Source organism: Diabrotica virgifera, chromosome 8 (assembly GCF_917563875.1).
Source record: "Diabrotica virgifera virgifera chromosome 8, PGI_DIABVI_V3a".
NCBI classification, from domain to species: Eukaryota; Metazoa; Arthropoda; class Insecta; order Coleoptera; family Chrysomelidae; genus Diabrotica; species Diabrotica virgifera.
This window is the reverse complement of record NC_065450.1, coordinates 179,375,095-179,390,367: the sequence shown is the minus strand read 5'-3', so window position 1 is coordinate 179,390,367 and position 15,273 is coordinate 179,375,095. Positions and strand designations below refer to the sequence as shown.

General features: G+C 30.3%; 1 protein-coding gene and 1 long non-coding RNA gene across 11 annotated transcripts in view; one reads left to right on the top strand and one right to left on the bottom strand.

Moving 5' to 3' along the window:
• LOC126889743 (uncharacterized) overlaps positions 1-13,334 on the bottom strand; it is a 74,101-nt gene extending 60,767 nt beyond the window's left edge. Inside the window, exon 1 of the long non-coding RNA XR_007700158.1 lies at positions 13,236-13,334. This is a non-coding gene — a long non-coding RNA (uncharacterized LOC126889743). The remainder of the gene's footprint in view (positions 1-13,235) is intronic.
• Positions 1-15,273, top strand: part of LOC114329870 (golgin subfamily A member 6-like protein 22) — a 482,825-nt gene that overhangs the window by 448,420 nt on the left and 19,132 nt on the right. The gene's annotated exons all lie outside the window — the stretch shown is intronic.

Below are 15,273 nucleotides of genomic sequence, written 5' to 3'. Positions count from 1 at the left end.
ACGGCAAATTACGTGTAGTAAAATTCACACTGGTATGGATGTGTAAACTTTACGAGAATGCCATTCTACTTGACAATGTCATCATTAACTTTAAAGAATGTTGTTGGATAACTGTTATTTGTATAATTGCAAATTATTAATTCAGTTAATAAATATGATTATTTCATTCATAGGAGATTCTGACCAATAGAAAGCTACAGAAATGCAAATTAAGGTGATAATTTTTGATAATCTCCCGTCGTTAAGCATATTACGTCAGATGCCCTTCGTTGCTACGAAAATATACATTCAGTGACATTAATGACAATTAATGTTTTAAAAATTATAAAAGTGATGACTTTCAATCGTCATATTATATTTATAAAAACCGTGTGTTTAATGGTACTTTGTACTTACATAAATAAATTACAATTAAATTTTGGTTTTGAAGAGTTTTATTCATGAAATATTCGCAACAAATTGCACACGATCTCTGAAATTAATATAGAATTTTTGCTCTCGTGACATTTTGACACAATTTCACTCGCCTTCGGCTCGTGAAATTAAAACTGTCAAAGTGTCACTCGGGAAAAATTCAATAATTTCAGAGCTCTTGTGCAATTACTACTGATAATTTTTTCACTATGTATTCAGTGATTGTAATAATTTATATACAACAAAAACTAATACTCAATCGAGAAATGAGGAAAAGTGTTAATTACATTTTCCTATAGGCGGGGAAATAAAGTATTACCCTTAAAACTTTTTTAAAGTAAGACGGATCGTTATGAAACCTTTTGCATTCAATTCGGGAGAGTTTTAGGAAATTCGTGAACAGTTGTCATGAGGGAAAAATGAAAATTGCATTGTTGTAAGCGGAAATGCATTTTCCAAAATGCCTCTCAATGTGTTCAAAAAATAAAATTCAAAGCTGGGAAAATATACATCAAAATAAGTGCAGTTTTCATACTATGGAGTCTTGACGGCGCTAAACAGGAATATGGGGTCGGCGAAGCTATAAGAGGAAACTAGTGCCCGGTATTCCGGTAGGCACGTCGTCTCTTAGAGTTTTATGAAAATTCATTGTGAAAATCGTTAAAACTTGTCATTCCAAGGTTGCTGACGTCGCTAAACACGAATATTACACCAGTTAATAGGGAAAAAAATCATCGATTTCACGTAAAAATGTTAAACAGGGTTTTGAAGGTTTTAAGCGATAGATGAGGTATAAATGATGATAATTCCGTAAAGACGTACAGCTAATTTTTCTTCTTCTTTTTTTAAAACAGTTATAAAAAATGAAAAACTAAGTTTTTTTACTATAAAACGTTTCTTATCCATTTTAGAGAAAAATGTTTCAAATAAATATTGTAGACCTTAAAAAGTTCTTCAATTTGGTGTGACAAATATTGCAATACATAAACAATTGACCGAGATAATTGTAAAAAACTCTCATTTTTGCACTAATTTTTAAATATTAATAACTGTATTTTTTGCACAACGATATTTAATTTAACTACTTTAAATTATGCCAATTAATGGGTTATTTTAGTGAGCTAAATTTCAACCATATCGACCAAATAGTTTATAAGTTTTTCAATTTGTTTATCCCAGACAGCAATTGTTTAAACAACTGTTCTTGCCCTAACAGTGACTCTAGAGATATTTTACAAATCGCAATCGATTATTTGAGACTTTAGTTTTAAGATGTATTGAAAATGTTTTAAGATTTTATCAAAGTTGTTGTTAAAAAAACCGCCTGAAAAAGACCCTACTTTTTAGGTTATAAACAATTAGAATAACTTTGACAGTTTTTACGTTACACGCTCGTACATAGGCTCACTGAAAAGCTGGTGAAAATATACACATTAAAATAATAAAGTGGATTTTAGATGACTAATAGAAATCGAGTTAGAATTTTTTTTTCAATAAATCATATTTCCATTTTTTATAAACATTAAGAGCTGAAAATTGAATAGGTAAGTTGTTTAAGAAAGTCTATATTTTACGATCCAGTTTATAGATTGCATATGCAGTAAAAAAAATAAAAAGTCATGACTCATTAAACTGATGGTACTCGTGAAACACCGCCAACAAATGTGAAGGTGAGAATAGCTTCGTTTTATTTTTTAGAATGGAATCCCAATTTGAAACATGTTGAAAAAATTTGCAGTTTAATTGCTATTACTTGCTTTAATTTTACAATAATTTCTCGTAAGAATTACTTGTATTTTACTAATTAAAGAATATTATTTATATAAATATACAATAATAATTAGCTCAGGCCCAGAAAATAAATTGGTTGAAAACACGATCTTATCCATAAAACAAAAAATATTTTTAGCAGTTAGTAAAAATAAAAAGCAATTGATTCAACTTTTATGTGCAGAGCTCAACAAATCTGGGTACCGAACTAAAGTAGCAGATGAAGATGCAGACGTATTAATAGTGCAGACAGCTCTTCACGAACATACATATGAAACTAACAAGACCATTGTAATAATTGGTAATGATACTGATATACTCATAATATTGACGCAACTCTCTGCTCCGGAGAATAACATATATTTTGAAAAAAAAAGGCGCAAAAGGAAAATCTATCTATTATAGTTGTAATAGTTTTAAACATTCTCATCTAAGAAAATACGTTGGGTTCTTATATATTTTTACTGAGTGTGATACAACTTCCTCTTTTTTAATCAAGGAAAATTCAAATTATTAACTGCATCGTCAGAAATTGTAGATCTGATAAATATTTTTTATGACGAGAATGTTAACAAGGAGGACATCATGAAAAACGGATGTGATATCATTGTTGCTTTGTATTCTGCTGCAGTTGATGTTACATATAAAAAAAAAAATAACATATTGGCATTAAATTAGTTACGTTTTTTACAATTTATAAGAAATACAGGGAAAAAATCTTTTAAATTGGAAAATTTGCCCCCAACAGAAGGTGCAAGTTATCAGCATGTACTTCGCGTTTAACACTGGTTAGGTAAAAAACTGGATGCTACCCAGTATGGATGGAAAAAAACTGATACGGGTTTTGAACCTATTTATACCTTAGATTGTTTGATACCTAAAGAGATATTAAAACAAATTACATGTAAATGTTCAACGGGTTGCAAAAGTACAAGATGTGGCTGTAAAAAATATGGTATAAACTGTACGGATCTTTTTACAAACTGTGCAGTGGAAGAAGAGGAGAAAAAATGTTGTAATCGCGCTGCAGTGGTTCTTGACGATGTCGAGTCAGACTTTGTAGAGGATAAACTGTATCTTGCCGAGAAGCGATTTAGAAGTTATAGACGTTCACTAGAATAATCAAATTAAAATTCATAAACAATGTTTTACTTTTTTATTTTTATAATTAATTATATGAATTTATTAAAATATATATATTACTATCAAAACAAATATATGAATTTTAATCTAATTATTGAACTTAACATACATCATTAAATAATAGTGCAAACATATTACATATTTATACTTATTAGATGCCTATCTAAACAAATATTAATAGCTTCATTAAATTAAATAACATCTCATAACAATTCAAAAACAAAATAAAACAAAAATTAGTTTTTTAAAAACTATTAAGGACTTTTAAATACTTTTTAATTATTTCAAATAAAAAAAAATAAATAATGTATTGTACTAATTTATGATTATTTTATATTTATATAAAAAATATACTTTAATTAATAATTTAAATAATTTTTAATGAATACTTGTAGAGTTCAATAACTTTTATAATAAAATTCAATTAATTGATTTTCACGGGATTTTCCAATTGTGCAAGGTGAAATTTACACAATTTTTAGTATTTTCTTGAGCTACTCCAGTTAAAAAAGAAGGTTGTGCATGCTATGGAAGGTGATAATATATTGCAGTTTTTTCCCAAAAAAGGAAGCGAAGCTTGAACAATTCCCACCTTCACTTTCGTTGGAGGTGTTTCACGAGTACCATCAGTTTAACAGGTCATAAGTTTTTATTATTTCACTGCATATGCAATCTATAAACTGGATCGTAAAATATAGATGTTTATAAACAATGCAAAATTTGATTTATAAAAAAAATACTAACTTGATTCCTATTTGTCATATAAAATTATTTTTTCTTTTTTAATATGTATTTTTTCACCAGCTTTTCAGTGAGCCTACATGCAAGCGTGTGATATAAAAACTGTCAAAGTTATTCAAATTGTTTATAACCTAGAAAGTAGGGTCTTTTTCAAACGAGTTTTTTAATAACAATTTTAATAAAATATTAATTTTTTCTTAATGCATCTTAAAAGTAGACTCTCGGATAATTGATTGCGATTTGCTAAATATCTCTAGATTCACTGTTAGGGCAAGAACAGTTGTATAAACAATTGCTCTCTGGGATAAACAAATTGAATAACTTATAAACTATTTGGTCAATCTGGTTGAAATTTAGTGCACTTAAAGAAACCATTAAATGGCATAATTTAAAGTAGTTAAATTATATATCATTATGTAAAAAGTAAAGTTATTAATATTTAAAAATTAGTGCAAAAATGAGAGTTGTTTGCAATTATGTAGGTCAATTGTTTATGTATATTAATATGAGTACTATCAAATTCAAGAACTTTTTAAGATCTACAACACTTATTTAAAACATTTTTCTCTAAAATTTACAAGAAACGTTTTATAGTCAAAAAACTGAGTTTGTCATTCTTTGTACCTGTTTAAAAAAAAAGAAGAAGAAAAATTAGCTGTACGTCTTCACGGAATTATCATCATTTATCTCTTATCTACCGTTTAGCACCTTCAAAACCCTGCTTAACATTTTTTCATGTTTTTTTCCCTATTAACTGGGGTATATTGCTTCGGCGGTGCTGTACGAGGTACCTGATACCCGGTATCTGTCATCTCCTGGAGTCTTATGAAAATTCGTTATGAAAATAGTTGAAATTTATTATCTTGCGGTTTTTTAGGACGGTGAACACAAATAGTGCATCGAAAATGCTGTTCGAAGCACCTGTTGCCCTTTTATCTACGTCATCTTCTGAAGATTTATAAAAATTCGTTATGAAAATAGTTTTTTTTTTATTTTGTTTTTAATGGCATGGACTTTATGTCATTCAGCCAGTCACAACATGAGGTACTTAGTGTCATCTGTAGTGTGTGTGTTGAGTAAGTGTCTTGTTACTTTGCAAAGTCGACGTTATTGTATTTGCAAAAAGACGCTAATTGTATCCGAACGTCTGCGGTCCCTCCGGTGAGTACCGATCCCACAAGGACAGAAACCATCTTCATTTATTAATTTATAATCAACGAAAAATTCCTGACCCTGATGAGATTCGATCACGACCATTCGGACCTTGCGATCCAAAGGTAGGCACTCTTACCACTGAGCCACAAAGGGAGTATGAAAATAGTTAAAATTTATGGTTGCTGAAGGTTTTCGAGGTCGCTGAACAGGAATATTGCATGGAAGATGCTGTTCGAGGAACCTGGTGCCGGTATCTACATCGCCGTCCTCTCATGGAGTTTTATGGAAATTCGTTATAAAATTCAACAGTGAGTAACAGTAATAGTAATTTATTTTAATTCAGAGCGCAAATTATAAAAAAGAAATTCGAAATTTTTTCAGCGCTAATTAATTTTTTTTTTATATATAAAGATGTTAAAACCTCGAGTTTATGAATAAACCTGTCAGTTGACTTAAAATAAGCTTCAACAAATTTTATTGAGAGCTTTTATAAAATTCCTGGAGATGACGTAGATACAGTGCACCCGGTACATCGTACAGCATCTTACTTACACTATTCTTATTCAGTGATATCAAAATCCCAAGATAGTCTGGGCTGGTTATCGGAGAATAGGCCATTTTTGGGAAAAGTTATTTACCAGCAATTTTATTGCTGGAATCGAATCTTATGATTGTATATATTAATAATATAGGTATGCAAAGTCCGCAGATAGTGTGCTACTTTTTTTATAAACAAAATGGCGCCCGAAAATTGTGTTATTTTCCATTTTTGCTCTATATCTCCAAAGATTTTAACTTTACCCCAAAAACACTTAAATAAAAATTCACCGCAATTAAATTCTGCATAGAGACGTGTTTTTTCCGATTTACTTCGACGAAAACTTTCCCCGGAAAAAGCGGGTTTTTCCAACAAAATCTTTAATATTAAACTAAACTTTTAGATAAGTAATTTTTAATCAATAATTAAATAACTTGGTAATGTAAAAGCCCTTTTTGTGTAGATTATAATTCCAGAAGCCAATGGAAATTGAATGAACAGTTTAGTAACAATTGAATTGTAAATTAAAAATTTACGGTCGCTATAATAACGACAATTATTATGATGCATAAGTCAAACTATGATTTTTTCATAAAAAGACACTATACCTATCTAATTTACTTAACGGAATTGAAATTGGACTATTTAAGCGCCCTCAGGAATATTTTAAATTTAAAAAGAATTTTTTGGCTTATAAACAAATAGAATATCTCGGGAAATATTAAACTAAATTAAATCGTGAAAACGGTACTAGAAAAGCAGTGGCAGGACGCTTCTTCTAAAAGAAAAAACGTTTAATTTTGATGAACAGTTCCTGAGATACAATCGGTCAAAGTTGACCGAAATTTACGGCAAAGATAAAAACAATACGATCATAATTTTCAAACCATCACCTTCTTATTTTATCCTCTTTCTCCACACCAATTTTCGTATCCTTAAAGTACTCATAACATATATTATTATAATAAAAACTATTGATAATACGTGTGAAAATTGCCAAAAATAACAAAATTCCAATCAAAAATTAGGTTGGAGGAAATATAACCCTCAAAGTTCAAAATCGGTATACGTTAAAAAAATGCATTTTCTCGGCTTCCCATGGAGCAATTTCCTTCATTCTTTTTTTGTTCCCAAGTAACTCGAGTAGAGCCATCGAACTAACGCATTATTAGATGTCAGACTTGCTTTTGTTTTGTTATAATAAATTTATTTATTTTTTATAACACAAAATTTTAATTTGTTTAAATAAAAATTGTTTAAATAATTATACAGCTTTAAAATGAGAATATTTATGTTTTTAACTTTAAAAGGTACACTTGTAGTAAGTTTATCTAAAAAAAAGCCTACAACTGGAAAAAATATGTAGTTTTCTGTTCTTATAAATAAATTAATCTATTATAACAAAACAAAAGCAAGTTTGACATTTAATAATGCATTAGTTCGATGGCTCTACTCGAGTTATTAGGAAACAAAAAAAGAATGAAGGAAATTGCTCCATGGGAAGCCGAGAAAATGCATTTTTTTTTAACGTATACCGATTTTGAACTTTGAGGGTTACATTTTGTCCAACCTAATTTTTGATTGGAATTTTGCTATTTTTGGCAATATTCACACGTATTATCGATAGTTTTTATTATAATAATATATGTTATGAGCATTTTAAAGATATGAAAATTGGCGCGAAGAAAGAGGACAAAAATAAAAAGGTGATGGTTTGAAAATTATGATCCGATTGTTTATATCTTTGCCGTAAATTCCAGTCAACTTTCACCGGTTGTATCTCAGGAACTACTCGTCGTAATTAAATGTTTTTTCTTTTAAAAGAAGCGTCCTGCCGCTGTTTCTCGAATACCGTTTTCACAATTTAATTTAGTTTAATATTTCCCGAGATATTCTATATGTTTATAAGCCAAAAAATTGTTTATAATTTTAAAATATTCCTGAGCCCGACAAAATAGTCCAATTTCAATTCTGTAAAGTACATTAGATAGATGTAGTGTTTTTTTATGAAAAAATCATAGTTATTCTTATGCATCTTAATTATTGTCGTTATTATGGAGACCGTAAATTTTTAATTAACAATTTAATTGTTGCTAAACTATTCATTCAATTTCCATCGGCTTCTGGAATTATAATCTAGACGAAAAGGGCTTTTACAATACCAAGTTATTTAATTATTGATTAACAATTACTTATCTAAAATTTTAGTTGAAAATTAAAGATTTTGTTGGAAAAACCCGCTTTTTCCGGGGAAAGTTTTCGTTGAAGTGAATCGGGAAAAACACGTCTCTATGCAGAATTTAATTGCGGTAATTTTTATTTGGGTGTATAATAATAAGATTCGATTCCAGCAATAAAATTGCTGGTAAATAACTTTTTCTTGTATTTTGCTAATTAGCCCAGAGTAAGATTCAACTTTCAACTATTCAAGTTTCAACTATTTTCATAACAAATTTCCATAAAGCTCCAGGAGATGACTTAGATACCGGACACCAGGTACCCCGTACAGCATCGCCGAAGTGTACAGCGACCTCTAAAACCTCGGGAAAACAAGTTTCAACGATATTCATAATGAATTTCCATAAAACTCCAGGAGTCGACGTGTATATTGGGATACCGGCCACCAGGTATCTCTTACAGCTTCGCTGACCCTATATTCCTATTCAGCGACCTCAAAAACCCCCGAATATGAAAATTTAAGTCATTCCCATGATTATTTCCCGAGTTGTATATTTTCATTTTGTGAACACTTTCAGATACACTTTGGAAAATGCATTTTCCGCCTACAAGAATGCAATTTGCCTTTTTCCTCATGCCAAGTGTTAAATAATTTTTCTGAAGCTCTCCCGATTCGAATGCAAAAGGTTTCACAACGATCCGTCTTACTTTTAAAAAGTTAGAAGGCTTAGAAGAGAAGTTTTAGCGATTTTAGTACTTTATTTCCTTGCCTTATACTACTATCCTTTATATGCCCTGGGAGGGGTTTTAACCCCCAAAACCCCCTGGATGCGTTACCCACTACAGTCTCAAAAAATATTCAAGAACAAAGACGGCAAAGTTTGGCTCCATAAGACGTAGAAAGGAAAACTATGTGGGACGAAAAATAGAGCTGTTAAAAGTTGATGGAGGAGAGGTAGAGGAAAGCCATGGAAAAATGGAAGGAATGTGGGGCAGAGGGCTTGAGAGAGACAAGTTTAGACAATAAAAAGATACGAGGGACAAACATAAGTGGCGAAGAAGAGTAAGTCTGAAAATAGAAAAGCAGAGAAAAAAGAACAACAAGAAGAAGAAGAAAAGGTATATAAATAAAAAGAAAAAATGTGTTTAAACATTTAATAAAATATGTGATAAAACATTTTTATATGTTTGACAAAAACAAAATGTGTTTAAACATTTGATAAAACATCTATTTTTGAGTACTAAGGAATATTTCTCGTTGGAACTTTTACCATGCTGAGCAGATGGGACCTGAATTATTTAAAATTCCCTCATCTTAATTTCGTCTCGGCACCCTGTATAATTTATAATTTTGGAAAATCACGGGAGGTTGTAACCAGAGAAATTTCCACCTTTTGTCAATCTGGTGGTATGGGAACGATATTTATTGTCGATTTCTCTGCTACTTGATTGATAACTTATTTTCTTTTTTTTTTTAATAAAAAGAGTTTTTGGTTTTTGCATAAAAATAGAAAAAATATTTTATGCTCCTCGTGCAATAATGTTTATTGCACTCGACGTATAACAACGCCTGAGGGCCTCGTGAAATCAATTTGACGTCCCGTGCAGTAAATATTTATGCCATTGTTATATAAATAACTAATAGAAACATGTAGATAAAACAGATTGGGAATGATAATATAATCAGGCATGACAGAAAATTAAATTTTTGTGTTTAGTATGTAATGGATAGTAACCATAATTGAAATATTGTTGTTAATTTATTTGACTGGTCGGCCGCCAAATCGGAATTCGTTTTCATCGTTTTAAATGTTTTTTTTTAAATCATGCATATAATACAGTGTGGGCCAAAGAAAACAGTCCATCTCCATATTTGGGAGTATTTAATAGATTTTAAGGAAATGTCGAAACAGGTCGATTTTCGATCTAAGGGGGACACATTTTTACGGTACATACATATATCATTTGTCAACCCCCTCCCTTCCACTTCCCCCGCTCCTTATTTTAAATAGGTAATGGGGATCGTGTGCCAGCTCATTTAAAATGCTATTTAATTTCCTATTCAGTAATATAAATTTTAACATAATTATTTATACAGGGTGTCCAAGAAAAATTTTTTTGATAAATAAACATTGCTTTTCGCTTAATTTCAATGTTCAAGCTGCTACCCATCTGCCTCTTGGTAAGTAGAATATTTAATTTAAGCAACAAACAATGTTTATTTATCAAATAAACATTTTTCATGTTTTCTAAGAGCAGCAGAATGTATTTTGACTTAAACAAATTACATACATTCTTCTTTTTATATCGATTAATTTAATTCAAAATAATTTTTCTTGAATACCCTGTATAAGTAATTATGCCAATGTTAATATTACTAAATATAGAATTGAATAACCTTTCAAATAAGCTAGCACACGACCGCTATTCCCTATTTAAGAATAAGGGGTGGGGAAGTCGAAGGAAGGGGGTTGACAAATGACAGATGTACCGTAAAAATGTGTCCCCTTAGATCTAAAATCGACCTGTTTCATTTTTTCTTTAAAATCTAATAAATACTCCCAAATATCGAGGTGGACTGTTTTCTTTGGCCCACACTGTATATTAATAATCTTTCCCTCTGCTGTCCTGCAAAGATCTCTGTCGCTGGTGATTTCTTTAACTAATGCATACATAGGTCTTTTACACATCGTCGGTGATGTGAGAATACCTATTCTAACTGCTGTGACATGAGATTTGTAACTGAGACGAAAAACCTTTTTTAGAGTTACCTCCTGTTTTCATATGATATTTTTTTAACTTATATATATATTTTGACAATAAAATTTTAATCGTTTATATTAAATTAAAATTTTAATATTTTATATATCCAGTCAAAAAATATCATAAGAAAACAGGAGGTAACCCTAAAAAAGTTTTTTCGTCGCTTCTACAAAACTCATGTTACAGCAGATAGGAGGTATATTCTTCAACTCAAATTTTTCCCATGCGTTACGAGTCATTTTCAAACGAGTCACTCGATAGTTTTGTATTTCTCAACCTTAGGTAATATTAAACCCTCAACAAGAGTAACTTCTGTTGTGACTTTTTTTTAATTTATGTATTACCGTTCTATATTTATCTTTATATTCGTAATAGTCTGTATGGTGTTCAAGCTGTTTAATGTTGAGTCCATCGATCTCCTCAATAGTGAAAAAAGATTAAACACTTCAATAAATTAACTTTATGAAATATGTTCACGGGATAATAGCCATTTCCTAATTATTACCACTGCCCCTCTGACAGTACGTATCAATACTACACATCGACGAACGTTTCACTTTATTTTTTAATTCAACTTGTTTGAAAATGCATCATGAAGCGGGATAAGCTAGAACACCGAAGATATTCTTGTAATTTGATCAATCCATCTTGTTGGCGTGATGTTCAGCCCTCTACCTTTCCTTGGATAATAAGTCTTTCCATGTTTTCTGTGTTTGCTCTCATAATATGTCCAAAGTGTGTTAATTGTTGATGGACATTGCTGGAGAGCCGTTTCTGACTTTAGCTCGTTTAAAATTGAATTATTTATTCTGTGGTCAGTCCACGGAATTCGTAACATTCCTCTCCAACATAACATTTGAGTGGCATCTACCTTTCTTCTTTGTCTTAGGATCCAAGAATTATATCCGTATGTCAGTATTAAGAATATTAAGGAGTTGATCAACACCATTTTTACAGTCGTGAAATTTAGGAGTCCTTCCATATTTTGGAGACTTTTGCAAGATCACATCGCATCACATATAAGAATAAACTAACAAACTTTATCCGCTTAATCGTGGTTATATGTGGACGAGTGTTATGTAGTATCTCCAGGGTCTTTGTCAGGATCTTTCTCCTTGATATGTTTAATTGCAGACTAAATATTTGAGTTTTGTTTTCAGCCAGTTGTATGAGTCGTATCATTCCTATTAATCAACTTTTCTCGACTATTTGCAAGAACTCTGTTGTCTGCGAAAGGGAGGTTGTTTATTTTTCGGCCGTTTATTGAAATGTTTTTTTTGTGATATAAATGCTTCCATTCTTTATTTTAGTTTCTTATTATCATTTGTATTCGTTTTTAAACTCGATATAATCAAACTTTTCTTTTTACTTGTTTGCTCCTCTTTTTCCTTCCTGTCTTGTAATTGCTTCACGTTGTTTTTTAATTTTGATTTCTTCCTTTATCTTCTTTAATTGTTTGTTACTTTCAATTTGATCTCTCATTTTTTTAGTTATTTTATTCATCGTTTCTTTATTTCTGTCCATTAATTATCGCATCAGAAGAAATTAAAAAATGATTCGGCCCTGGAAACAAACAAAAAAGGTATGTTGTAATTTTTCTCTTAAGTTGATAGTTTTCGTGTTATTAACAATTTAAAACTGAAGAAAGAACGAGGCATGGCGATTTTCAAGGTTTAAAAACAACATAGTAAAATATATCATTTTTGAAATTACGAATTACGTAAATTTAAGTTCAATTCCTATTCTATCAGTTCTTGATAAGAATTTTGTACCTATGTATTTCATTTTAAAACATTGTTTTAATTTTAAAACCTTACTTGTGTTAAAGAGGAACCTTCCTCATTAACAATTAAAAAAATATATTTTAGTATAAAACATGGCAAAAATTCTTAACGGAACCTGATAGAAGGTTAGAACTTGAATTTAGGTTATTGATGATTAAAAAATTATATTTCTTACTTTTGTTTTTGAGCCTTGTTTTAAATTGGTTATAACTCGAAAACTATTAACTTGAGAGAATAATTACAAAAGACCGTTTTTGTTTCGAATAATCCAAAAAATCTAAAATATTATCTGCTCATGCCAAATTTTCTTTAATTTATAAAAAATATCCCTTTTTATTTATTAATTAATTATTGTCAGAACAATATTAGATCGGGCACCCCTTGTTTTCTATAATTGTTAACATACGTATCAAAAATTTTTTTAATCAAGTATATTCAAATGGGAAATAAGCCACAATTTTACCTAAAAATGATTTTATTAACGTTTCGACGCCCAAGTCGGGTGTCGTTGTCAAAATACAAAATAATATTGACAACGACACCCGACTTGGGCGTCGAAACGTTAATAAAATCATTTTTAGGTAAAATTGTGGCTTATTTCCCATTTGAATATACTTGATTATAAAAATGCCACAAGAAAATAGCTTCAGAACAACATTAAAAATTTTTTATCCATGAAACAGCTTGGTACAGATCGGTCTTATATCGGATCCTCTAGTATTAAAATGGTTAAAATAGTTCAATCTTACTTGTCTGATGTTATTTCTTTAATACACTAACTAGCACCGGAATTCACTAGCTTTTAACACTTATTTTTGTTTGTATAACAACTAAAATTTGTTTCAAATTTAAATTTCATTACTGCCAACTAGTTAATTAGATAAAGAACTTTGCAATCTTCTAAAAATATACGAAAAAAATTAACTACAAATTATATATTTTGGGGTCCTACATACAACTTTCCACTGCTTTGCCAAATATTATTCCACGGTTTATTTGTAGACACCTGCAGGGCACATAAATAATAACTATAGCTAATTAGTATGTTATATACGTCAAATTGCAGGTAGTCAACATATTTTATTTATGGAGCTTTATTCCCAATATAAATAGATATACCAGGGCATTTAGAACAAAAAACACCGGAATAAATCGGAATTTAAATACAGCGCCTAGTAGACCGGGCAGTATCGTCGCCCCCGCTAGCGAAATTATTCCGATTCGATTTTTTTGCACAAACTTATGAGAGTTATAAGAGGTCCTTATAACATATCCACAGGGTGCCGGGCCGTGCCGTGGTCGAAAAATTGTTTAAACAATTTTTTCTAAACAAATTCACGAAAATAATTTTTTCATTTAGAACAATTTTTTTTAGATAATTTGGGTCATTCTGAGCAAAAAAGGGTTCTTGTAATTTTTCTCTAAAATTGATTGTTGTCGAGTTATATGCGATTAAAAATTTGAAAAATGCGAAAATAGCCATTTTCATGGCTTAATAACTGGATTAAAAATTATTATTATAAAATTAGCAAAGTAACCAAATCAAGTTTCAAACCCCTTCTTTAAGGTCCCACAGAGACGTTTGTCATTATTTTATTGCGAAGCTGTTATTTTTAATTATTAACAATTAACGCTATAGTCCAGGATGTATCGTCGTCCACGCTAGCGAAATTATTCCGATTCGATTTTTTTGCACAAACTTACTCAAAAAGAGGTCCTTATAACTTATCTATAGGGTGCCGGAGGGTGCCGTGGTCGAAAAATTGTTTAAAAAATTTTTTCTAAACAAATTCACGAAAATAATTTTTTCGCTTCGAACAATTTTTTTTTTTAGATAATTTGGGTCATTCTGAGCAAAAAAGGGTTCTTGTAATTTTTCTCTAAAATTGATTGTTGTCGAGTTATATGCGATTAAAAATTTGAAAAATGCGAAAATAGCCATATTCATGGCTTAAAAACTGGATTAAAAATTATTATTATAAAATTAAAAAAGTAACCAAATCAAGTTTCAAACCCCTTCTTTAAGGTCCTAAAGAGATGTTTGTCAATATTTTATTACAAAGCTGTTATTTTTAATTATTAACAATTAACGCTATAGTCCAGGGGTATCGTCGCCCCCGTTAGTGAAATTATTCCGATTCGGTTTTTTTGCACAAACTTACTCAAAAAGAGGTTCTTATAACATATACACAGGGTGCCGGGCGCTGCCGTGGTCGAAAAATTGTTTAAACAATTTTTTTTAAACAAATTAAAAAAAAAATTTTTTCACTTTGAACAATTTTTTTTAAGATAATTTGGGATATTATGAGCAAAAAAGTCTCCTGTGATTTTTCTCTAAAATTGATTGTTGTCGAGTTATACGCGATTTAAAATTTGAAAAATGCGAAAATGTCCATATAACTCTACAACAATCAATTTTAGAGAAAAATCACAAGAGACCTTTTTTGCTCAGAATAATCCAAGTTATCTAAAAAAAAATCGTTCGCAATGAAAAAATTATTTTTGTGAATTTGTTTAAAAAAATTGTTTAAACAATTTTTCGACCACGATACCGCCCGGCACCCTGTGGTTGTGTTATGAGGACCTCTTTTTGAATAAGTTTGTGCAAAAAATCTAATCGACATAGTTTCGCTAACGGGAGCGACGATACATTTGGACTATAGCGCTAATTGTTAATAAATAAAAATAGCAGCTTTGTAATAAAATAATGACAAAAATCTCTTCAGGACCTTGAAAAAGGGGTTTGAAGTTCATTTTAGCCACTTTTTGAATTTAATAATAATAATT